The sequence below is a fragment of the Vulpes lagopus genome, chromosome 19, assembly GCF_018345385.1.
Source record: "Vulpes lagopus strain Blue_001 chromosome 19, ASM1834538v1, whole genome shotgun sequence".
NCBI classification, from domain to species: domain Eukaryota; kingdom Metazoa; phylum Chordata; class Mammalia; order Carnivora; family Canidae; genus Vulpes; species Vulpes lagopus.
In genome coordinates, this window is record NC_054842.1 from 17,026,367 (window position 1) to 17,052,767 (window position 26,401).

Below are 26,401 nucleotides of genomic sequence, written 5' to 3' on the forward strand. Positions count from 1 at the left end.
ATCCTCCCAGACCCAGTTTTCCAGCTTCTTTCTGGATGCTTCTCTGAACTCCCAGGAGCTAACAACTTCCTCTCTTGTTATTGCTTTGTTTTGTTTGTGGATTGATTGGTTGAGAGTTCTTCCTGTTTGTTGGTGGTGGTTGTGTTTTTGTTTTGTCTTATTACATTTTTGTCTAAACTAGCCAAAGTCTGTTTGTCCAGTTTGTAAGCCATCAATCAATCCTCCCTCTGGTGTGCATGAGAAATCCAAATTCCTTCTCTGCCCTCTATTTCTTAAGAACCAACAACCAGGTCTAGTAGGCTAAAAATCTATCCCTGTACATCACCCACCCAATTCCTGTCCTAGGTGTATATCAAAGTTCTCTTACATTAGTTGGTGACTAGGATAATAGTGACCAAGTTCCTCTTCTTAGTAGGGGTAGGTTAGGAGTAAATAAAGACACTTAAATTAGTCTTGTATTCAATATATGGTCTACCATGTACCAGAAATGGGGTTCAGGGTGATATCTCATTCCACCTCCCATGTCAGTTTATTTTATTTTATTTTTTAAGATTTTATTTATTTATTCATAGACACAGAGACAGAGAGGCAGAGACACAGGCAGAGGGAGAAGCAGGCTCTATGCAGGGAGCCCGATGTGGGACTCGATTCCAGGTCTCCAGGATCAAACCCCAGGCTGCAGGCGGCGCCAAACCGCTGCGCCACCAGGACTGCCCCCCATGTCAGTTTATAATACATTTTGATGTCTATAAGGAATCTATCCATGTTGACCATAAACCCTGAGCAACCCCCAGCTGGCTAGTCAGGTGTTCCTGTATTCTAGTCCCAGTGAAGCCACTATATGTGGCCTTGAACAAGTCACTTCACCTCTCAGATTTCTCTTTATTTTTTTTTCTAATTTTTTTGAGTAGGCTCTGAAGGTGGAGCCCCACATGAGGCTTGAACTCACAACCCTGGGCTGAAGAGTCAGTCACTTAAGCAACTGAGCCATAAGACACCCCATTAGACTTCTCTTATCTATAAAATGAAAGGCCTGGAGAATGTAATGACCAAGTATGACATTTAATGACCACAGGCAACTTATGTCATATAATTTGGTGTCCTAATCACCTCAGAACCTGGAGTTCCAGATGGGGCCAAGGTCTGCTCGTCACCTTCGGTATCTCGTCAGTCTATCTGCTTCTCTCCATCTCTGCAACCACCATGACTCTCTAATATTGTCAGGATTGCTGCAACAGCTTCCTCAAATGTCAGGTCTCACCCAAACTCTTCTATGCACAGCAATCAGAGTTCTTTTTAGAAGGTGAATCTGAATATATCAAAGACATTTCGTTTAGGATAATCTGATATGACCCCTTCCCATTTCTTCAGTCTCGTGTCCTACCGCTTTTGTCCTTGCCCTGTGTATTCCAACCTCAATAATCAGTTTTCAATTCCTGCAAATACCAAAGGTTTTCTTTATTCCAGGATCTTTGCACAAGCTCTATCCTATACCTCTAACACTACCCCCTCCCTGCCCCACTTTGCCCAGCTAGTTCACTCACCCTGCAGATCTTGCCTCAAACATTCCATCCTCAGAGAAGCCTTTCTTAGCCTCCCAGACAAGCCAGGTAGCCCTGTCAAATGATCCTTGTACTTCCCTGCAGGGTCCTTATCATAGTAATTAATTATAAATTTAATTAGATGTTTATTTGAAAAGTGTTATTTCCTCCATTGTTTTGCTTATCACTATAACTCAAACACCTAGCACAGTACCTAGCACACTGTGGAGAGGCAAGAAATGCACTGCATACATGAGCAAAAGAGTGAAATTGGAATGTGTTTAAGCGTCTCATCCCTCTTTCCTGTTCTGTGCACTCTGGGTAGATCCACATCCCTGCCTGAGCCAATGTCCACTTACCTAGATCAACTTCTTCCTTATTCTTATAAGACATGTTCTTGGGAAAGACTATAGTAAATTAAAGTGAAACTTAACCATCAATATGCCTGGAATATTACACATCTATTGGCATTTTATTTAACAATGACCAATGCCTAAGTTTAGCTTGAGCCTAAGGAATCTTAGCTCTCTTAGCAGAATTTCCGAGGTTCAAAGGCAAGCCCCTCATTGTATTGTTTTTTTCCTGGCCCCTTAGACTCCCATGTCTTTTCCATTAAAGGGTCACTTTATCTGCTGGGCCCATCAAAAGAAAGTTACACTTAATATCCCTTTATCTTAACCTATCCTACTGCACTAAGTGAAATTCCTTCCAGAAACATCAAAGTCACTATTCTGTACAACTCCTTTCCAGCAGTTCCTGCCAGCCAGTATGACATGGCTTTCTTCCTTTCTCTGGATGGCTTTGAGTAGGATCACAGAATCACACAATAATTGAGCCAGAGGCTTCTGTGAGCCCATCCTAGGTGACAACAATCTCTTTGAATGCTCTACATGAGCAGCTATGGTCAGAGGCATCAGAAGAAAACCAGCCCTGGTTTCAATGTAAAGTAATATAACAAATGTAGTCATTACTTTGTGAAGTTCCATAGCACCCAAAGTCTTCTCCTAGCTGTGGGATGGAGATACCATAGTGATCGAAGAACCCAGGCTTGGGAGCCAGGCAGACCTGGGGTTAATTCCTGCCTCTGTCCCTGTGAACTTGGGCAAGTGACATCTCTACATGTCTCAGCTCATTATCCATAAAATGAGAACAATAATGCCTACCTCATGTATAAGACACAAAGCAAAGTCCCTGAAGCAATAGGGGAGGTCATTATGTAGTAGTTAAAAATAATAGAGTTCTCCATTTTTCTGGTTCTGAGCACATGGAACCAGTGGATGAGGAAAAATAATTTTCCTCTACCCTTCTAGATTCTTGGCTGAGACATACCTACAATAAAAAGGTTAACAGGAGAAACCCAAACAAAAGTTTCATAAGCTATATGCCTCCTGTATATATGGGAAATACCCAGGAAAATTGAGTAATTTTCTAATAAGGCCCAAACCATCACCTTATATAAAATCTCTGGCTAAAGACAAAATATGTTCAGTGATGGGGAGTGAGTTATGGGAGGTTTTCAGGCAAAGCATAGTAACCAACAGTATGATTGTTTTGCAGATTTAAATCTCTGCCCTTCTCCATTGATAAGAGTTTTTAGAGACTGAGTCCTCCCCCTCTTCCTGGTACAGCCTGGGAGACACCCCTTACAAATGGAGATTTCCCTTATAAATGTAAATGTCTCTTACAAAAGACAGTGTTGTAAAAATTCTAAATTTTCAGAGCTTCTCCTGTTTCTTAAAAATAACCAGTTTAAAACAATCAGTATGCCAATGAGGCATACTTTAGGGTTGTATATTTTGCTTACTTTCAGATTTTGCTGTTAATTTACTCTCTACAGTTTGCTTTATTAGCCTATGCTTTGATTGGCTCCTCTATCTGACTTTTTCTTTCCTGAGACATATATAATACAAAGACATTTTTTAAAAGTAAAATCCGCCCCCCCCCAATACTTCATCTAATTGCTATTGGGATAAGTTTATCTGTCATCTCTTTATTTTTCCTTTCTGAGTTTAAAAGGCTATAATGATCTCAGTCTTAGTCATTTAGGGCAGTAGTTCTCAATCTTAGTGAGTTTACCCCAGGGGACATTTAGCAATATCTAGACATTTTTATAGTCACATGTGGGGAAGGGGTGCTACTGGCATCTGATGGGCAGAGACCAGGATGTTGCTAAATATCCTCTAATGCACAAGATTGCCCTTCACAACAAAGAATCATCCAATCTCTCATATTAATGGCACTGAGATTGAAAAATCCTGTTTTAGAGGGAAACCGTTCAACTTGTCCAAATCAAAAACTTTGCTTGAATCTGGTAGCTCAGCAGCCTGAATTCTAAGACAAGCACCTCCCCTTAAACTGCTTTGATTCCCTCCCTCCTCCCTAGCTCTGATAAACAGCTACTTCAAAATAGTAACATGCAAAGTCTATCTTAAACACACTGAGTCAAGAAATTCAGAGTTAAGGTTTAAAAATTCGAGGCTGGCACTCTGCTGTTAAAAAAAGACAAAGCCCAAAGGTGCCAGGGTGTGAGTTGGAGACAAAGTGTCAAGCCAAGCTTTCAACTCCAACCCTGCTACTTTTGGCTTTTGTGGGCTTAGGTCAGACTCTCTGTGCTATCCTGGGGTGGCTGCTCTGTGGTTTCTTTCTGACTTCTATAGAACTAAAAGAAATAAACACTGGCAATATTCAGAGCAGGCCTTAAAAGATGGAGGCATAAGCTATTTAAGGTTTGGAATCCAGGGGTGCGTATCTGGCTTAGTCAGTAGAGAATGCAACTCTTGATCTTGGGGTCATGAGTTTGAGGCCCATGTTGGGAGTAGAGTTTACTTAATTAAATTTTTTACAAAGATTTGGAATTTAAATTTGTAAATAACATTTTTAAATAAAATCACTAAATCATGGCACTTTATGTTCTAGATTCATCATACTTAAAACATTATTGTTAATGTCACATGTTCAATAAGTCAATTACCTAATAATGTTGTATAATGCAAAAGATAAGATGGCAGAGCCAAAAAAACATAATTTTGAGAGTCAAAACAAATGTGAATTTCAGCCTCACCTCTACTGTTTACATTTTGAACAAATTCCTTAACTTCTCTGAGCCTTACCTTCCTCCTTTCTAGAAAATGGGGAAAACAATTTCTACCTCATAGATGAACATTGTATAAAAATCCTGTCAGAGTTCTGGCATATATAGACCCTTTAATAAATCTTATACTTTTAATAAAAGGCAAGGTCCATCCCACCAGTTCTGTGTCAAACTACACACATATGAAAAGGCAAACTAAAAAATTAAAGGCCATGAATGACATGACAGCCTGCCTTGAGATTCAAGAGGATTACAAACAGATCACCCATGATTATTTAGGCCAGTGCCAATGAATACTAGCTATGTGTATATTCGTATGAGGATACGGAGGACCAGGATATCATCAAGCTGTCATAATTAGCTGAACTATAGCATATTCACAAGACTATTGTCAGATGTGAAGCTGGAAAAGTAGATCTGCACTACCCAGATATCAGCACCTTAATGAAGTATAGTAAGCCACCGCAGAATGCAGTGGTACACAGCAACAAGCGTTTATTCTCATGCTCATAGGTCTATATAGTTCAGTTGGGTTTTGGCTGATCTAGATTGGACTTGGCTGTGTAGCTTAAGTCTACTCTGCATCAGGTGGCTTGGATCCAGACTATGGCTTGAACTCAGTCTTCTTGCATGTTCACACTGGGGCCAAGGCTAACAGGGCAGCAGGAATTCAGGACATGCTCTTCTCGTGGCAGATCCAGAATATAAGAGCCAAGCCAAACCTTGACAAATGTATGTAAGACCTTTGCTCCTATGACATCTACTCATATTTCATTGCCAGAGCAAGTCACATGGTGTAGGGAAGATAATTCCACCTACAGTGGGAGGACATAACAAAATTATAAAGCAGAAGTATGGATATGCAATCCCATTACAAGAGATTGAAGAATTGGGCCAATAATTGAAAGCATAACAAAGTCTATGAGGACATATCTTAAATACAGAAGTAATCTATTGTTAAAAAAAAAAAAGGACTGTCTCACTGGGAAATCTTTGGAAGAAAGTGATATGTTCGAAGTTGTAGCTGGCAGTAATATATGCAATAGACTGGAGAATGAAGAAACAATACCAAAGGCAATTAGAAAACACATATGTAACCTGGGAGGAAGGGCATGATGAACTGCATTTCAGAGGAGGCATTGAAAAGGGAGATAAAGGCTCATGAGAGGGATTGAGAACATAGCATTTAAATAATTTAACTATTGATTGGCTATAAGGTGGGTATATAGCAAAAGAAAAGTGATCATCAGAAATAATTTGGAATTGGGGAGTTTGGACCTTGTAGTCTAGCAAAATGATAAAACTATTCATAATAATAGCATATAAATTTTGTTGAGCACACATTGTTCACCAGACACTGCTAAGAACTTTATAGACATTATTTATTTAGTCATCACAATAACCCAATAAGATAGGTACAGTTCTTATCTCCATTTTTAAGATGATGTAGCTGCCTAAGATCATATCCAGAATGTGGGAGAATCAGGATTGAAAGTTTGGTGGTCATCTCCAGAATCTACACTACATAACCATTCATTTCCTATTTAGTCATATACCAAACTATTTCTCCGTGAATGATAAAATAGTCTAAGTGGCAGGTGGAATTCTTTGAAATGCTCTGGATTCTTAGAATTACAAAAATGTAAGGTGGGGCACCTGGGTGGCTCAGTGGGTTGTTAAATGTCTGACGCTTTATTTTGGCTCAGGTCATGCATGATCAGGGTCCTGGGATCAAGAGCCATGACAGGCTCAGCACTCAGTGGGGAGTTTGCTTGAGAATTTCTCTCCCTGTCCCACTGCCCCTCCACCTGCTTGTGTACTCTTGCTCTCCCTCTCTCTCTCTCTAAAGTAAATAAATAAATCTTTTTCAAAAAACAAGGCAGAGAGAAGGTCAGAAAAAACTGATGTCTGGTCAACCAAAATGGTCAAGACTGATGCAAGAGTCACATCTATAATTATTTCACAGAAAGGTCTTTTGTTTGATGATTGTGGTTAAGTAGTCTTGTTTCTTAGTCCTCACTAGCCTAACCACTTCCCAGGTACAAATGAGAATAGATTGCCAGTAGAAATAAACCACCTAACATTAAGATGCCCCCCATGTATTCTCCAAACTCAACAGTTGTTCCTTGACTGGGTGCTACATACACTGAGGCTCTTTTCCTTAGAACCAGAAGGATGATACTAGTTCAAGGAGAGTACAAAGAGCTTTCACATCTTAATTATTATCTACTATATCTACTACTATCTATAGTTGCTATTATCCTCTCCATAGTCTCATTTCACGATTTTGGGGTTTAAGCCTCCACAACTAAAAGTCTCTCTGCAACTATGGCCATGTCATCAACACTATAATGGTGTGATTCAAAATGGGGAGACTTATCCTCCCATTTCTTCCCAAATTTTTATTTTTATTTATTTTATTTTTTAAGATTTTATTTATTCATAAGAGACACAGAGAGAGAAAGAGAGAGAGGCAGAGACATAGGCAGAGGGAGAAGCAGTCTCCATGCAGGGAGCCCGATGTGGGACTCGATCCCAGGACTCCAGGATCACACCCTGAGCCAAAGGCAGATGTCTAACCACTGAGCAACCCAGGCATCCCTTTTCCCAAATTTTTAGCTAATCTTTGAATCACATTGACTTTTTGCATGAAGTAGGAAACATAGAAAAGTAGAAAAGGTTTCCTTTTAAATCCCATTTAATTACTCTACAAAATACTCATCTTCAATCAAGAGTTTGATACTTAATCTTTCCCTTTTAGGAAAGCCTCTTTTAGTAAGTGAGATCCAAGAAGAACATTCCAGTTTTTGATCCTAAAGGGGAAGGAACGTAGAGTTCTGGGGGGTGTGCTACAGAAGAGCTGGAGGTGGTTTTTACCAGCTGACTTTTAAAATATTTTAAATGGCAGATCTTTCTGACTGCTATAGGAAGGAACAAAAGAAGACCTTTTTTTTTCTTCCGCAGAACCTGTAAACTTCTCATTTGTGTCTTCTTTGATGAAGGTGCAAGCCCAGCAGCTGTATTGAGGAGGCTGGCAGATACCAAAAGTCAGTCTCAGATGGTTAGCACCTGTCAGGTAGCACAGCCGGCAACACCTCTGATATCCATAGCCTTAATTATTTCAAAAAAAAGTTTTGTTTTTGTTTTTCTAATATACTGCCAATTTAAAAGGTGCCATATTTGACAACAGTCTTGCTCTTTTTTAAAAGAAGACTGGGATTGGGAGGGAGGTAGGAGGGAGACTCACCTGTGGCTTGTGAAGATAATCTCATTTTGGTTCCACAGAAGATAATGCCCTATTCCATTAAGATGGAAGTAACTTTGGTTCAGGGTTTACCATAAATGCCTTAGAAAGAACCCGGGACAAGGTGGGAAGCATGTGAAGAAAGGAAAAGGATGAATTAAACTTAAAAATATGACAATAAGTGTGCAATTAATGCCTTCAGTGTATTTATTAGGATTACATATGTAATGATGAGAAGAGCTTTAAGAAGAACTCTACTAAAGTAATGAGTGTATAGGGAGTCGGAGGATTTTAGGCACATCATTTAATTTCCTTGTCCCTTGGTTTTCTTCTAAGTCAAGTACAGATAGTAATAACTTCCCTGTTAATTTCGTCAGGCTATTTAAAATTTGAAAGTGCTTTGGAAATTGCATGCTGCATTACTACACAGTTTCATTATCATATGAAAATTGGAGAAATTGGATTAGCCTAATATTATATTTCATATGAATTTTTAATAATTAGGGATGCCTGGGTGGCTCAGTGGTTGAGCATCTGCCTTCAGCTCGGGGCATGATCCCAGATCTGGGGATCAAGTCTTACATCGGGCTCCCTCTGAGGAGCCTGCTTCTCCCTCTGCCTCTATCTCTGCCTTTCTTTCTGTGTCTCTGTGTCTTTCTGTGTCTTCTGTGTCTCTCATGAATAAATAAATAAAATCTTAAAAAAATATAATGCAAGTGATTTTGCTATGAAAAACCATTATAATGAGCATGATTTGGTAGAAAGATTACAGATCTTGGAGCTCAAAGACCTGGGTTTAAAGCATTAGTTCCTCCAATTTTTAGTTGTGTCACCCTTGGGAATACTTCCATGTCCTCTGAAGTCTAGTTTGCTCCCATCACAATGAAAATAGCCCATGGTCTGTCAACCTTGTTGGAATACTGTGACTGAGAAGTATGTATAGGGAGCCCTTGAAAAGGATAGGGTTCCACAGGAGTGTAAAACTCTTTCATTATTATCTTTATATTAAGAATATCAATTATTTGTTAGTTGGGTGACAAAATTTTTTACTAAAAAGATAACTAGAAGCACCAAATCTCCGCACACTATTCCATTAACTTTTTCCCTACACTATTACATTTTTAGGGACAGTAGAGATGGATATATTAATAATATCTTTAAAATGTTATTTTCAGAAGGTATGGTAATGTTTGCTGGTTCCTTTTCCTCATTCTCCTTCCTATTAGCTCCTGCTAATACATATCACAAGTCCCTATAAAATCCCTTCTCTATGTTACTGCAACCCAGGAGGATGCACACATGGGTGCAGTGACCATATAACATCTGAGGTCTGCCTTTTCCCCAGTTACTCTCTTTCTGCTGAGCACTATCATGCCCTGCAGCATTGGGTATCACAGCCCCCGCTGGCCATAGTTTTGAGCAGCACTACTCCATCTGAGCTGCCATCTGTATACCAAGTATGAGCTTTCTGCTGCCATTCATATGCTGATCCTCAAGCATCCAAAGTTGCAGGATACTTTGTGTGCTTTGGGGGTAGGAGTGGTAGGATTCAGTCTCCCATTTAGAGGTTACAGAGAGTACAGTTTGTAGAAAAGTCAGTCTTAGAGAGTTTGGGGGTTTTGTGTGTGTGTGTGTGTGTGTGTGTGTGTGTGTATTTGTGTTTTAAGTAGGCTCCACACCCACTATGGGGCTTGAACTCATAACTCTGAAATCAAGACTTGCCTGCTCTAGGGGATCCCTGCATAGTGCAGCGGTTTAGCGCCTGCCTTTGGCCCAGGGCGCGATCTTGGAGACCCGGGATCGAATCCTACATTGGGCTCCCGGTGCATGGAGCCTGCTTCTCCCTCTGCCTGTGTCTCTGCCTCTCTCTCTCTCTCTCTCTCTCTGTGACTATCATAAATAAATAAATAAATAAATAAATAAATAAATAAATAAATAAATAAATAAAATTAAAAAAAAAAAAAGACTTGCCTGCTCTACCAACTGAGCTAGTCAGGCACCCCTCATTCCTAGAGAATTTTAATGACATGGATCTTTAAAAGGTTCATGGTAAGACACAGCTAAAGTATATCATACTTTACTCTTGATGAACTGCCCCAGAATTTCAAGAAAAGATGGATCCTTCTCTTGGACACAGCAATGGTTCCTGCAGAAATACCTACCCTAAGCAAAAAAAAGCCTAACCTTATCAAAGAGATTTTCCTATGGGAAATAGCTTCAAGCTGCAAATTCCTTTATATGCCTAAGACTTCATTCCATCTCCTTAGTTTCTGTGAAGCAAAGTCTTATATTTTACCCTCTCCATTTTACAGGCTTTGGAAAGATAGAACCAAATCTCCACCTGTTCTAATAAACAAAACATGACAGATGACCAAAAGTGTGAAAGTCAAAACCATGTGAAAAACTGCCTCAAAAGATGAGAAGCCCATTTGGAGGGAAAATATGTGGGTTGCTAGTGGGAGTTTCTCACAATTTAGAATTTCACATAGGCTTTTGCAATGGGGAAAAGGTTATGAGGAGGTGAAGTGTGGAGACCAAGTTAAGATTTCTTTAAAACTTTTTAAAAGATTGCTATTAGCCTATGGAAATATTACTTTCAAGTATTTAAAAATCCCCTCAAAAATAACCTCTAATTCAATCCTGTTGAAAAACATGATATGCAAAAGAAAATCAGTCACATACAATGAAAGATGGTGGACTCCTATGGCCTGGAGAGTGATATGAAAGAAAAGGATGATGGTGAGCAGGAGAAAGAAGTGGGAATATTGTTTGGAATATAACTAACACACTAACACACTAATAACAACTGTGTTGGAGACTTTGAAGCACATAACTAAAGTATGAAATCTTCATCCCTTGGTGGTAGTCTTAACAGATCCTTTTAGATATGAAATGCTTGAAGTCATTGTCATCATAAGTACAGTCTTATTATCTTTGATGGTTGATGCTGCAAAACAGAAATAGAATTAGTTTAAGGTTTTTCATGGTCAGCAATTCTACTTTTTTTTGTTCCAATTTTTGTCAGATTTTTCAATGAATATGTTTGTTCACCAGAGATAATAACCAGCCTACATAAAGAGGAACTGGATACAAAAATCCACTGGATTTACTCAACCCGTTCCTGCAAATCTTAAGGCATGATTTATAGTGCTTCACAATTGCCCTTAGTTCATTCTTCAGGAATTATGGAATAGAGGTACACTTTTGCTTTGTTGGTTTTCTGAAATAGATCCATAATTCAGACTGATATCCATTGTACTATGCTGCTAAAGGTTACATTTTTTAGATAAGAACAAGACACGTCAGAGGAAAACCTTTGCCAAAAATGTTTCTTCAGTCAAGAACAAAAGTTAACTCCTAAGGCATAATGGTAGAGTAAAACCAGACCATACCCCAAAAATCTAGTCTAATAAATTGAACAAAGTCAAAGAAAAGACAATGTGTGTGTGTATATATATATATATATATATACACACACACACACATGTATACATATATATATTCATACATATATGTATGTGTAAATATGTATACATACATGAATATATATAAGTATATAAATATATATCCATTATATGCATACACATACCATTGACACTTAGACAAGGTATAACTTCAAATGAAGCTTTGAAAAAGAGAGCCCTACTTTGTAGTAATTTACACATGTCTCCTAAGATCTAAGAAAACTCACTAAGAACTAAAAAACATCATTTGAAACATCAAGGAAAAAATTATTTAGTCAAAACAAAGTCCCAGTCATGGAGGAAAGCATTAAAATGATCAAAGATAATGCTGAAAAAAAAAAAAAAGACAAAAAGGCTAAAAACCATTAAGGATGGTTCAAGGTAACAGATGTGGAAAACAGATCACAATGATTACACATACATATAATTTGTTGCATAAAAACAAGACTGTAACTAATAAAATTGAAATAAATAATTATAAAAGAAGTTATTCCCAAAACAAAGAGAAACCTAAATCTATACATCATAAGGGACAAGAAATTTCAGGAAAATTAATACCAAAAAAATAAGAGAAAAAACATTGAGAGAAAGAGAGGGAGAGGGAAACACTGCTGTAGTCACTTATATTTTTAAAAATTGCTGGGGCACCTGGATGATTCAGTGGTTTGAGTGAATAACTCTTGGTTTCAGCTCAGGTCATGACCGTAGGGTCATAAGATCAAGCCTACAGCTGGGCTCCACCATGGGCTCTGCACTGGGGTGGAGCATGCTTAAGAGTCTCTTTCTCCCCCTCCCTCTGCCCCACCTTGTACCATACTCCACCTGCTCCTGCACATGCATGCACCTTCAAAAAAAAAAATGCCATGAGAGCATGTATAAAAATGAGTGATGAGCTAGAAAAGAGAAATATCAAATTTCCTACAGAATTCCCCATAACAGTGTTGTCATTTAAAATTAAAGCAAGAGACAGAACTTCTCAAGTGTACAAAAATAATTTGATGACAAAATCTAGCTAACAGATGATCAAATTAATAAAACTAAAGAGGGAAAAATTTTCTGTAAAGAATTTGTCATAATTTTGAACCTAGTGAAACAAGGATAATTCTCACTATGGAAATAAATACAGAACAGAATAAAAATAATTATGGTGCAGCCATCAAATAAAATGAGGAGGAATTGCAGGAACTAGAATGGGAAAATGTGCATGAGATATTCGTTGAAAAAAATACGGAGGGGCACCAGGGTGGCTCAGTTGGTTAAGTAGCTAACTCTTGATTTTTGGCACAGATCATGATCTCAGCGTCCTGCGATTGAGCCCTGCTTTGGACTCTGCACATAGTGGGGAATCTGCTTGAGAATTCTCTCTCTCCCTCTCCACCCCCCTCTAAAATGAATAAATAAATATTTAAAAGAAAAGATATGTGAAAATAGTTTTATAGTACAACTTAGGAATAAATAGTGCCTGATATATAGTAAACAATAAATATTTAATGTATTATTAAATCTTAAAAATTGCTAAAAATTTTAGGAAGGATACAAAAGACAATTTTCATTTTATACTCTTCTGTTTAATTTCTTACCAAGGGCATGTGATACCTTTTTTTTTTTTTTTTTTTTTAGATTTTATTTATTCAAGAAAGACCTCTCTCTCTCTCTCTCTCTCTCTCTCTCTCTCTTCTGTCTCTCATGAATAAATAAATAAAATCTTAAAAAGAAAGAAAGAAAGAAAGAAAGAAAGAAAGAAAGAAAGAAAGAAAGAAAGAAAGGCAGAGAAACAGGCAGAGGGAGAAGCAGGTTCCTTGAGGAGAGCCTGATGTGGGACTTGATCCCAGAACCCTGGGATCATGACCTGAGCTGAAGGCAGATGCTCAACCACTGGCCACCCAGGTGCCCACCTTTTTTATTTTTGAATTCGGAAGTTTGAAAGTAATCAAACACCATCTTAGTTATCTCAAATTATGTCACTGACTATCCAGGGACATTATTTCTAGGATCTGCTGAATAATTTCTGAGAAATTAAAAGCTTTATGTTCTTTGGAATTGTATTTTAAAATATGAAAGCCATTGTTTACTACAGTGACAGAAGGATACCACCAGGATCTCAGAGTTTACTTAATTTTACCTAATGGCTAAAAGCCCTTCTGATGGAAAAATGGTAAAGGGTGCCATATTGACTGCTTTCTCAATTCAGTGGTTGGTGGAAGATGGTTCTCAGCTGATGGAGTCATCTGCCTAGAGATGGTGAAAAGACTCTGCCTTACATTGAGATTTCCAAAAGCAGACCCTGAGATGAGTATTTTGTGTGTAAGTGATTTATTGATGAAGGGCTTCCTACTCTAAGGCAAGAAAAATGGGTTTTCATATACTCACACCTGTCAGTCATTGGTTATGGGGGCACACCTATTGATCTCCTTTGGTAAAGACAAACGGAGCTGAAGACACCTCTCCCCACCTGGAAAAATCTGAACATGCAAGATGAAGAAAGCTGAAACTCACAAAGCCCTCTCTCCAAAGTACTCTGAAACAAATACCAAAAAGGGACCCAAGGTAATCTGGGAAGAACACTGACATTATCTGCTACAAACTTCACACAGAGGCAAGAATAGATAAGTGGATCAATGACACAGAGGAGAGAATTCATTAAGAAGATCACGTTTAAAAAAAAAAAAAGATCACATTTTCATAAGAATTTAGTAAAAAATAAAAATGGTATTTCAAATCAGTAGGAAATCCAACAGCCAAGAAATAACAGGTCAGTCTGAGCAGGGGGTACATTTCCTGACTCACATCATTTGCAAAAGTAAATTTCAAATGCATTAAAAATTTCGGTGTTTAAGATAAATCAGAAAACTAATACAAAGTTACACAGGAGAATATTTGTATAATCTTTCAGTGAGAAAGGTCTTTCTTTAATAGGATTCTATGAACAGAAACTTGAGGGAATTAAGATGACTGTGTGGCTAAAGGATCATAAACAAAGTTTATTTACAAGTAACTTAATAGCTCATTTACCGCAAGTGCTAAAATTGAAATCATTCAGGAAGAGACAACATAAAGCTTTTCAAAGCCAGGTAATACAGCAAAGGCTTACTGTATAAACTCCCCCAGTATCTTACACCTGATTAGTGTCTTAACTATATATTCTGAATCACAGGATACCAGACTGAGATGAATTGACAAAAGTCCTACAACCTAAGCACCTCAACTCACAGAAGCTGTGACCGTCCCAAACATATATTTTGTTAATGGACAAATGTGAGTTGGACATCAATGGTTTTCATTTCTGTTTTTTTGCCCATGAACTTTTTTTTTTTTTTAAGATTTTACTTATTTGACAGAGAGCACAAGCAGGGGGTTGGGCAGAGGGACAGGAAGAAGCAAACTCCCCATTGAGCAGGGAGCCTGAGGTGGGTATGGATCTCAAGACCTAGGGTCATTACCTAAGTTGAAGGCAGATGCTTAACCAACTGCACCACCCAGGTAACTCACCCATGAACTTTTGTGGGAGTCACAACGGTCTTGAGAATTACTCTTTTGCCTCTGCCACCTGTTCAGATAGGACACCAATCAGGAGAGAGTAGGCTTTTGATTACATTTTATAATTTAAAATTTAAATTAAAGTCAAAGTAGGGGCACTTGGATCGCTCAGTCAGTTAACTGCCTGACTTGGTTTGCCCAGGTCGTGATCTCAAGGTCATGGATTGAGCCCCACATCAGACTCTGCACTCAGTGTAGAGTCTGGTTCAGATTCGTTTTCCCTTCTCCTCTGCCCCTCGCTGCTTATGCTCTCTCTCATAAATAAATAAATAAATAAATAAATAAATAAATAAATAAATAATCAAAGAGTAACTGATAACCTGTCATAAATTTGTTAACACCTTAGGTGTCTATCGTCACTAAAAGCACCTCATAGGAAACAAGGGACTAGCTTTTTTTTTTTAAGATTTTATTTATTCATTCATGAGAGACACAGAGAGAGAGGTAGAGACACAGGCAGAGGGAGAAGCAGGTTCCATGCTGGGAACCCCACATGGGACTCGATCCTGGGTCTCCAGGATCACACCCTGAGCCAAAGTCAGCGCTAAACCGCTGAGCCACCCAAGGGACTAGCTTTTTAAGCTCCAATTACCCCTAGAACACATTTGGAATCTTAGGGACTAAGATGAGTGGGAGGCTAGCTTCTCCTAGGAGTCAGAATGGGCCCCAAACTCTCAGATAGTTTTCTTTTCTAGCTGTCCCCACTTGCCTGTACTCCATCACTCAGTGCTTTATTATTTGATCAATGTGGTTATTGGCTTCCTCTGCAAACTGATAAGAACATGAGCATTTTCTTTTCCCATCCTACCTTATAGGCACCCTACAAATGTGCAATCACATCTTTTGTAAAAAGCAAATGAGACAGGAAAATACAAATCAAAACTATAATGAGCTATCACCTCACACCTGTCAGAAAGGCTAAAATCAACAAGAAGAAACAACAGGTGTTGGCAAGGATGTGGAGAAAGGAGAACCCTCTTATAATTTTGGTGATAATGCAAACCGGTGCAGCCACTCTGGAAAACAGTATGGAGTTTCCTCAAAAAGCTAAAAACAGGGGAACCTCAGTTTGTTAAATGTCTGCCTTTGGCCTCAGGTCATGACCCCAGAGTCCTGGGATTGAGCCCTGAGTTGGGCTTCCTGCTCAGCGGGGAATTTGTTCCTCCCTCAGGAACAAATTTGTTCCTCCCTCAGCCCCTGCCCTGTTCATGCTTTCTCTCTCTCTCTCTCTCTCTCTTAAATAAATAAATAAAATCTTTAAATTTTCTTTTAAAAAAAGTTAAAAATAGAACTACACTATGATCTGGCAATTGCACTACTGGGTATTTACTCAAAGAATACAAAAATACTAATTCAAAGAGATATATGCACCCCCAGGGTTTATAACAGCATTATCTACAGTAACGAATTTATGGAAACAGCTCAAATGTCTATCAACTGATGAATGGATAAAGAAGATGTGGCACATACAGTGGAATATTACTCAGCCACAAAAAACAATGTAATTTTGACATTTGCAATGACATGAATGGAGCTAGAGAGTATAATACTAAGTGAAAGAAGTCAAAAAAGACAACTACCATCTGTTTCATTCATATGAGAAATTTAAGAAACAAAACAAATGAGCAAATGGGAAAGAAAGAAGAGAAAGAGGCAAATCAAGAAATAGACTCTTAACTGTAAAGAACAAACTGATGGTTACCAGAGGAGGTGTGGGTAGGGGAATGGATGAAATAGGTGATGCAGTTTAAAGCATACACTTGTGATGAGCACAGGGTGATGTATGGAAGTGCTGAACTGATATACTGCACACCTGAAGCTAATATTACACCAAATGTTTAACTGCAATTTAAATGAAAATTTCAAAAAATAAAAATAAATAAAAATTTAAAGAGCAGATGAGAAGGCCCCATGCCGGGGTAAGCTGTGCATCTGCATGGCGGTTTAGCACGAAACCACATCAGTGAGGACCTCTGGTCTGTCTTTGTCCCAGCCAGCAGGGTGGAGGAGAAAGTGCCAGGTTGGCACTACTCAGCCAAACCTGAGTGGCAGATGGCAGCATTTACTGAGGACTGATTAATTTCTTCTTCTTCCTTCCTTCCCTGATATCACAGATTTCTCTTTTCCTTCCTTCTATGTGTGTTTATTGACCATCTACTCTTGGGCCCAAAGCAACAAGAAGCACTGGTACTTAAAAAGTGAAGGGGCTTCCAGTCTTGACCCTTCTACAGGATCAAATGTTGTCAGACACAAGCCCTAGTACTGAAAGACCATCAGCACTGTTTACCTTTGTGAATAATATGGTACAGCCCCAATGGCCTGCCACTGCTTATGGTCAATGCCCAAATCCCCGTCTGGGATCTGACCTCTTTTAGAGACAGTTAACACAAGTGCCACTCACATCGCATATTCAACAGACAGTATCAAACAAGGCAAAGATGTAAACACTTCTCCCCTGATGTGGAGCTCTCTCAACTTTAATGTTGGCTGATTCTCTGATCCTCAGGATTCTGGCTCCGCCTCCTCCATTAGCTCTCCATTTCCTTCTCCATACTCCTCAGAAAGCAGAACACTTGATTTCTCCCTATCTTGACCTGCAGAATCTGCCTGTCCCTTCAAAGGAAGCTAAATTTCTGGCCCTTCTTAGTAGGGACCCTTGCCATCCCATTGTAAATATCCTTACCCTGGCTAGCTGTGAGGCCCACGTCAATTCTCTTGAACACAGGGGAGCCTCTCCTCATCAGCCCCAGGGTGAAGTCTGAACTTCCAGTGCAGTTGGTGCCACACAGGTTAGCATGTTGGACATAAGCCATTTTCTCTGGCTTTGTCATTGATCTTCACCACTGATCATAATGCTGCTATTATTGATCTTGATATTGGTGTGGGTGCCCCTTCGGTCTCTGCCTGGATTCCCCTGCAAAATTCTGCCTCTGTGATTAATGCACAAGTATTTTATGGGCCCCCTCAACATCAGCACCAACAGCAGTGGTGGCTAATGGAGTAGAACATGTACAAGAGGCAAGCCCTGTGCTGAATGCCTGGCTTGCCCCAGCTCGCCGCATCTTCACAGGAACCTTTGTGCACAGTTTTTCTAAGCAATCGACTTAGTTTGGTTTCCCCCCAAGGGAGCCTCTGCTGTAAGGATTTGGGTATGAGCAGTTCATTTAGGATGTAGGAGGTGGTCTCAGGAAATGGAGTAAGGAGGGATTGGAGATAGGAAACACAGGAAAGCCACAGAGGATTAATGGGTGGATAACCACTGCAGGTACCTGGGCTCAGTTCTCCAGAGGCTTTTGGAGATGGTAGGATGTCCTTCAGCCTTATTTCTCCAGGAAGCAAGGAATGGAATAGTTGTCTACCGATTTCCACCCTTCACTGATAGAAAATGGCATTTGGGTGATTTAACTCTTCGGAGAACTTCCAGATCATGGGCACCAAGTACTCTCTTGCGGTGGAAAGCCAACAGAAGCACTGCTGTGGACAGGAACTGTTTGTCACTGACTTTGGAGTGGGCCAAGTTCATATGGGCAAGCCACTGCTGGGGTCTGCTACGGTGATACCGGAAGAGAAGTGAGGAAGAGGACAAAGACGACAAGGAGTCAGATCTGATCTCATCCTCCCTAAGCTTGCAAGAATATTATATGGACCCATAAAAAGAGTGTAAAATTCATCCACTTAGTAATTATTGAGTGTCTACTAGGTCCCACACACAATTTCCCACACTGGGGGTACAGGAGCAAGCAAGGCAGTCATTGGCCTCATGAAGTTTGCATTCTAGAACAATTAAGTGCTAAACAAATTATGCAATCCAAATGTCCACAAGGGCCCAAGAAGTGAGAAGGGTGTGAGCTGAGATGGTCAGGAGGATTTCTTGGAAGATGCCTGGACAATGAAGGGAGCTTCTGCATTGAATGTCACCCTTAACCAAGAAGCTAGGACAATGGTCTCTATATCACCCCATGAGAAAAATCTAGCCCCTCGTGTGTCTTCTGTGACATTCTTCAGTGAGGAAGAAAGCCAAGTGAGGTACTGAATCAGGCTCCGAAGGCGATTGGTGCTGCCCCCTGGTCCTGGTCCCTCCTAGCCCTCCCTCCCTCCCTCCCTCCCTAGCTCACTGATCTGGTCTGCAAGAGAGGACCAGACTTAGGAATTCAAAAGTACTTTGCTTAAGTTTCTGTCTTCAAAGTGGCATTTCAGATATGAGAAAGACTTCCAACTAGTTTGTAACTAGCAAGTGAAACACAAAGCAGCCTGTCAAGCTGCTTCTTGCTGTCATTTATAGATTTCCAGGTACCTCATGCAGAGATTAAATATGGAGTGATTTGGTACACTCGACGCATTTGTGTCTGCCACTTCTTTTTTAGTCATTTTATTGAAGTCTCTGGTGCCTCTACTTTGCTTTTTCTCTAGAGTTACCAGCATGTTCTTCTCAACCCTGTAAGTGCTAGACCAAGGCTTGTCAAATTGACTTCTGAGGGTGACACCCACTGATCCTGCCTTGTCACTCTTAGTATTTTGATTGCCTGTCACACAAACTTTTTAGCACCCAATAGACCTCATAAGACACCCACTTCACCTGACCTGGCCACAGAAGGAGAGAAATTGGGTAGTACAGGGTATGGCAATGGCTGAGCATGGCAGGCAGAAGAGGGCAGGGCTGCTTGGGAGAAATGGCTTATATCCACATATCCATTGACTGCTCCCCAGTGTCACTACACCAGCCTCCTGCCCATCTCTCCGCCTCCTCCCTGAGCTCTTTCTGGTGAGGGCCTACAAGCTCCATATGAACTGGCCCCTCCACCTCTCTGATCTCACTTGTGCCACTGTCCCCATCCCCATTTCTGCTCCTCATCAAGACAGGCACACTCTTGCCTTAGGAACTTTGTACTTTCTGGTCCCTCTCCGGAATGCTCTTCCCCCAAACACCTGCAAGGCTCACTCACTCCATGCTCCATCTCGGTCCCCACTCAAATATCATCTCATCAAAGAGGCCTTCTTGGATCCCCGCCATTATAAAAGCCCTCCCCTTCCACTCCACCACTCTCAGCCCCATCCTCTGTCCTGTACTCTGCCATAGCTTAGCCACACATTGCTTTGTGCGGTTCTCCCCTCTAGGCTGTGTGCACAGGGACTTTGCCAGTTTCGCTCACTGTTATATCACCGGCATCGAGAACGGGGCTTGTCACATAGCCGACCATCAGTAAATATTTGTCAGTGAATAGGAAGAAGGATTTAGTGAGTATGCATGTGTGGAAGGGATTTAGTGAGTATGCATGTGTGGAAGGGAGAAATTGTGACTTGAACATTCAATATTTATGTATGAAAACTTCCACGCATGCAGATGCCACTCCCGTTGCTTCACTGTGGTCCAATTTTTAAATGATCCTGGCAAAAGCAATTGTCCAAAGAATCTTTAAGGGGGAAAATGAGCAACCTTATTAGCGACTAGAGAGCTGCCAATTAAAACAGCCATGATCCCACTACTGACCAAGATATTCCAGCTGCCGTACTCATCAGCAGAACTGGAGAAGGGGCCGGGTACCACCACCACTGCTGGGCAGGGTGCAGATGCATTCAACTTTTCTGACTCATTAATATGCATGAAAAGCCTCAGAATATGCAGTTGTTGAAATGTTATGTGTGAAAAACATTTGTTCATATGGGATTATTTTTACAAGGAAAAGAACTGGGGGATTAAGACATGTAGAGTATAATCTAATTTTTTTAAGATTTTATTTATTTATTCATGAGAGACAGAGAGAAAGAGAGAGGCAGAGACACAGGCAGAGGGAGAAGTAGGCTCCATGCAGGGAGCCCGACATGGGACTCGATCCCAGGTCTCCAGGATCATGTCCTGGGCCGAAGGCAGGCGCTAAACCGCTGAGCCACCCAGGGATCCCCTAATCTCATTTTTAGTTAAGGAATTCTATGTACTAGAGGCTTGGATCCCAAAATATTAACAGTGCTTACCTCTGGGTAGTAGAATTACAAGTCACTTCAGTTTTCTTCCTTTTACTTGCCTATATTTTCTAAATGTTTTATAGGGAACTTGCATGAATCTTTTGCTTTTCTATCATAAAGTATTACATGGGAAATTGAAATATACTGGTTAGCAAAAATAAAGAGTAAAATAATCTCTAATAGAGATAAATACTAGTAATGATACAATAACTATGAATACTATTTAATTTTAATAAAAATAAGTATTCTAATAACAAAAGATAATATATATTTATGACCCTGGGACACCCTTAGCTTCCACTCTCTTATAAATATAAGGCCACACAGGTAAAAACAAGCTACTGAATCCCCCCTGGAGCGCCACTGTTTCAATAACTTGGGGTGGCAGCCCTCTCTCCTGAATTCCAGCTAGTGTCATTCCAGAAAAAGCAAATCTTATTCTGGTTCTCTCAACTGGGGATTGTCCTAAGTTAGTGTAAGGAAATGCCTCCCTCAGACCCATGCTGGAGTAGACCCCCAGAAAAGCTTTCCATCATGTTGTACCCCCTTGACACAGACTGATCTGTATATTATAGGGCTAGAATCTTGGCTATTTAAACTGAGCCCTGTAGACTGATGCTGCACAGCCCAGAGAGGAGACTCCAAAGGTATTACCTTATTCCATTTAACTTAAGTAAGTAAAGATCCCACTCTGCTCCCTCCAAATTGAAAACGGCCACCTACAGGGTAGGCCACCTATAGGATAGGCCAGAAAGATGTTCTTTCAACCAAACATATATGGGGCTTTGTAATTTAGAGAGGGCCTTTACGTGTAATATTCTATTTGGTTTTACAATCTTATGACATGGGTATTAGAGACTAATGTGGGGTCTGCAAAGAAACAGAGAAATGCAGATACCTTAAAGATCTTATACTCAAAGCTCTTTCAGTAATTAATTAGACTGGTTGTCAGAAATCTCCATGTGGAAGGGATACCATGAACCCTTTTTTAATAACAATAAAAGGGGCTCCTGGGTGGCTTAATCAGTTAAGCCTCTGCCTTGGCTCAAGTGGTGATCCTGGGGCCCTGGAATTGAGTCCCACATCAGGCTCTCTGCTCAGCGGGGAGTCGGCCTTCCCTCTCCCTCTACTGCTCCCCCTGCTTATGCTGTCTCATGCACTCTCTCCCTTAAATAAATAACATCTTAAGAAAAAACAATAGAAAAGATTAGTAATGTTATTTATTCAATATATATATTTTCAGTAGTTTTACCAAAATCAGGGGAAAATATAGTTTACTTGGTTTCATTTGTGCCAAAGTATATCATCATGGATCTTCTACTTCTAACTCATATCTTCTTATATAATTAGCAATACTAGTTTTTAGCAAGTTTGATAACAATAGTTTTCTATTATTTTTTGGTTTATTTTTTCTTTCTACAAGTAATTCATTTGTATTATCAAAATTCTGTAAAATACAGGAAAATAAAAAGAAGTATAAAATATCACCATCCAGGGGCACCTGGGTGGCTCAAAAGGTTAAGTGGCTGCCTTCTGATCAGGTCTTGATCCTGAGGTCCTGGGATTGAGCCCCACAACAGCTCTCTGCTCAGCAGGGAATCCGTTTTTTCCTCTCCTCCGGCTCTTTCTACTCTCTCTTGCTATCTCTCTCACAATCTCTGTCTCTTAAATAAATAAATAAATAAATAAATAAATAAATAAATAAAATCTTTTTCGAAAAATCACCATCCAGAATACACTATCAATGTTGATCTATTTCTTGCCAGTCTTTTTTTTTCAACTAAGATGCATCAATTCTAAATCAAAGTTTGTATGACTAATGATGACTCAGTCTCAATTCATTTTCTGAAAGAAATTTTCTTCACAGAATTTAGTAAAATTAAAAGTTTGAGAGTCACATACTCAAATCCAAAGAACTATAGATAATGTATATTCTTGTGTATACTTTATGGCAGTTCAAATCCCTTCTCTTGGGGTGCTTGGGTGCTCAGTCTGTTAAGTGCCCAAATCTTGATTTGGCTCAGGTCATGATTTCAGGATTGTGAGATCAAGCCCCAAGTCAGGCCCCGCACTGGGGGTGGAGCCTGTCTGAGAGTCTCCCTCTCCTCCAGCCCCTCTCCCTCCCTCTGCAGCATATGCTCTAGTGCTCTCTCTCTCTAAAAGAAACAAAAACAGAATACACACAAATAGCTTCTCTTGATAATAAATTTCACATTTGTTTATTCAATCATTCTATCAATGAATATATATATATTTTTTAAATTTTTATTTATTTATGATAGTCACAGAGAGAGAGAGAGAGAGAGGCAGAGACACAGGCAGAGGGAGAAGCAGGCTCCATGCACCGGGAGCCCGACATGGGATTTGATCCCGGGTCTCCAGGATCGCGCCCTGGGCCAAAGGCAGGCACCAAACCGCTGCGCCACCCAGGGATCCCTCAATGAATATATATTGAGTGCCAACTGGATACCAAGTATTTTCTAGGTACAGGGAATATGATATTTTTAAAAATCAGATAAAAATTGTCATAATCACTGGGCTATCACCTTTAAATGAAAGACAATAAACAAGTAATAAGACAAATAAATAGCATACATAGCAAATTAGTTATAAGCGTTAACCACAGAACCAGAGCATGTTGGACACATCCTGAAGCTTACACCTCAAAGGCAGCCATGATCACATTTGCTGACATACTTTAGAAATGGAGGAATCTCTTTTGAACTGTGATCTTACTTCAAGTGAGTATCTCTGTAGTCCTTCAATACGTTTAATTCCATTAAGCTAAGAGTTCATTAATAATGAAAAGCAAGAATCGACATTGGCTTTGGTTGCCCATTTGGAACCTGAACACTCTGACTTCTTTGTAGATTGCATTTTCCAACTGACCATTATCTAGACATGTGTGCATCTGTAGACATGCTAGAAGTCTATCGTTGACTGTTTCAAAGGCACATGCAACACAGATACTGCTGTTTCCCCAAATCTGCTCTACCCATCTCACCTGTGGCACTAAAGGGTATGAGCATCCCATCCGGCTGCTCAGATGAAAAATTCAGGAGTCATACTTAGATTCTTTTCTCTTTTACCCTTACCTATGCTACAACCACTTCCCAGAGGGTCCCGTCAGCTCTGCTCCTCTCCATCACTTCCACTGACGCACCCTCCTATACAAACTACTGTCTCTTCACAACACCTATTGCACGCATTTCTTCTCCTACCATCTAGAAATGGTTTTCTGCACACCAGCTAAAGTAGCCTTCATAAATATAAAGCAGACTGATTTCTTCCTCTGTTTAAATGGTCCAATTGACTTCCATCACAGAGTAAAATACTCAGTGTAGAACGTGATCAAGAGGGTCCTACATGAACAGACCCTTACTGCCTCTCCAGCCTCATGGACCACCACCCCCTTACTCATTCTGCTCCCCTACACTGCCATCCAGCTCCTCAAGCACACCGAGAGCCTTCCTAGCACAGGCTCTTCCTTCTTATTCTTTCTGTGTGGAACTCCTCGCACTCCCTGACTGCTTTCCTTCTGCTCATTTTTATTATTTTTGTTTTTTTTTTTTTTAAGATTTTACTTATTTATTCATGAGAGACATGCACACAGAGAGAGAGAGAGGCAGAGACACGGGCAGAGGGAGAAGCAGGCCCCATGCAGGGAGCCTGATGTGGGACTTGATCCCGGGACTCCAGGATCACACCCTGGGCTGAGGGCCACCTGGGCCACCCAACCTCCTGCTCATTTTTAATGTCTCAGCTGAAACCTTGCTTCTTCAAGGAAACCTTTCCCAGTCCCCAACCTAAATCAGTATCTTATGCTAGACACTGAATTGACTCACTCAGTGTGCACTCCTCCTTCCTATTTGGAGACGATAAAATGCTGCTACCTACAATGCAGACTGCCTTGCAGCCTAGGTTCTGGATGCTGATTAGTTTCTCCTGGCAGTTTCTACCAGCCAGCACCACCGTAATAACATGAGGTGTCTCTGTAGTGCCCCATTTTTCAGATTCCTGGCAGTGAGGAAGTAGAGAATGGAGTGGCATTCATGGTCACCTTGGCATCTGGATCTGACTTCCTAAATCATGAACCATCCGTGGTACATTTGGTAGCTTCCTGGGTGTGCAGAGGCTATTTCAATAGGTTATCTATAAGCTAATTGTGTTCTTATCACATCTGATCTGATCTTGGTTCTGGCAAATTTCCATTGTGGTGGCTCCCCTGGTGGGACAATTCTGCAGTATTCTAGAAGATATTCCTGAACACTCAGGGTTAAACTGCTCCTTCAGCCTTGTCAATGATTTTTACAAATACCTAATTCCTTGTGTTAACCTATATCCTTCTTAAAATACCTAGAGCTACTTCTGTTTCATACACTGGAGCCTGACTGATATAGTCTGCCTGTTAAACTCTCAACATTCTTTTCCTAATTTGCAATTACATATTTATTTGTAGAGTATTTTGTTTCTGTCTGGGTCACTGCTGCATCCCCAGCACCTTGCATAGAGCCTTGCATACAATGGGAGATTAATACATATTTGTCAAACCAGGGAGAGAATTTAGCACTTTCAACTGTGTGGGTAATTCATTTGTCAACTGATGATGGAGATAATTAGATTCAAACCCCAGTTACCTCTTACATCTTGAAATAATAATAAGACTGTAAAATGTCTAAAAGGAATACAAATAGAGTTCTTTTTTAAAGCAAGTACAAAATATTTAGAGCTGCAATAAGCCTACAGCTCCAGTAAGAGAGGTGGCCCTGGAAAGCTAATGAAGAAATTCTATAAGCTAATTCTGTTCTTATCACATCTGATCTGATGTAATGCCTACTCAGTCAAGGGATTTCATTAGGCCAACTGGAAAGGGACAATCAACATAGCAATCTGGGTAACTCTGGTTATGCTATTGTTAAATAAAAAGATTTTTGTAAGGGTGCCTGGGTGGCTCAGTCAGTTAAGTGTCTGATTTTTTATTTCAGCTCAGGTAATGATCTCAGGGTTGTGGGATTAGGCCCTACATCTGGCTCTGTGCTCAGTGGGGAGTCTGCTTGTCTTTCTCTCCCTCTGCCTCTCCTCTGCTCTCTCTCTCTCTCACACTCTCTCTATATAAAATAAATAAATAAATAAATCTTAAAAGATCCTCACTTCTCATTTCTCTTTCCCTGCACACACACACACTGTCCCTCTCTCTCTCTAAAAAAAGAAAGAAAGAGACTTTTATAGCCAACTACTTCTGGGTGTAAGGATGAAAAGGAAACTAGACCAAAAAGTCTCCAACCTCAAGTGTAAGGTTTGAAAGAAGTTAATCTGCCTCTGGAATTCAATCAGGGTGTGTGTATGTATGTGTGTGTTTTAACTGAGTCTGAATGCTGTAAAAGAAGGTAAGGGCAATGAACATTAGCAACCAAAGCAGTGTTTCCAAAGCACCAGGCACTGCAGTATGGTGGCCAAGGCAGAGTCTTTGAACCATACCAACCTGGGTGTAATGTTGTTTCTGCCACTTATAACACGTTAAGCCAGTCATTTACCTTTCCGGAGCTTTAATTTTTTCATTTGT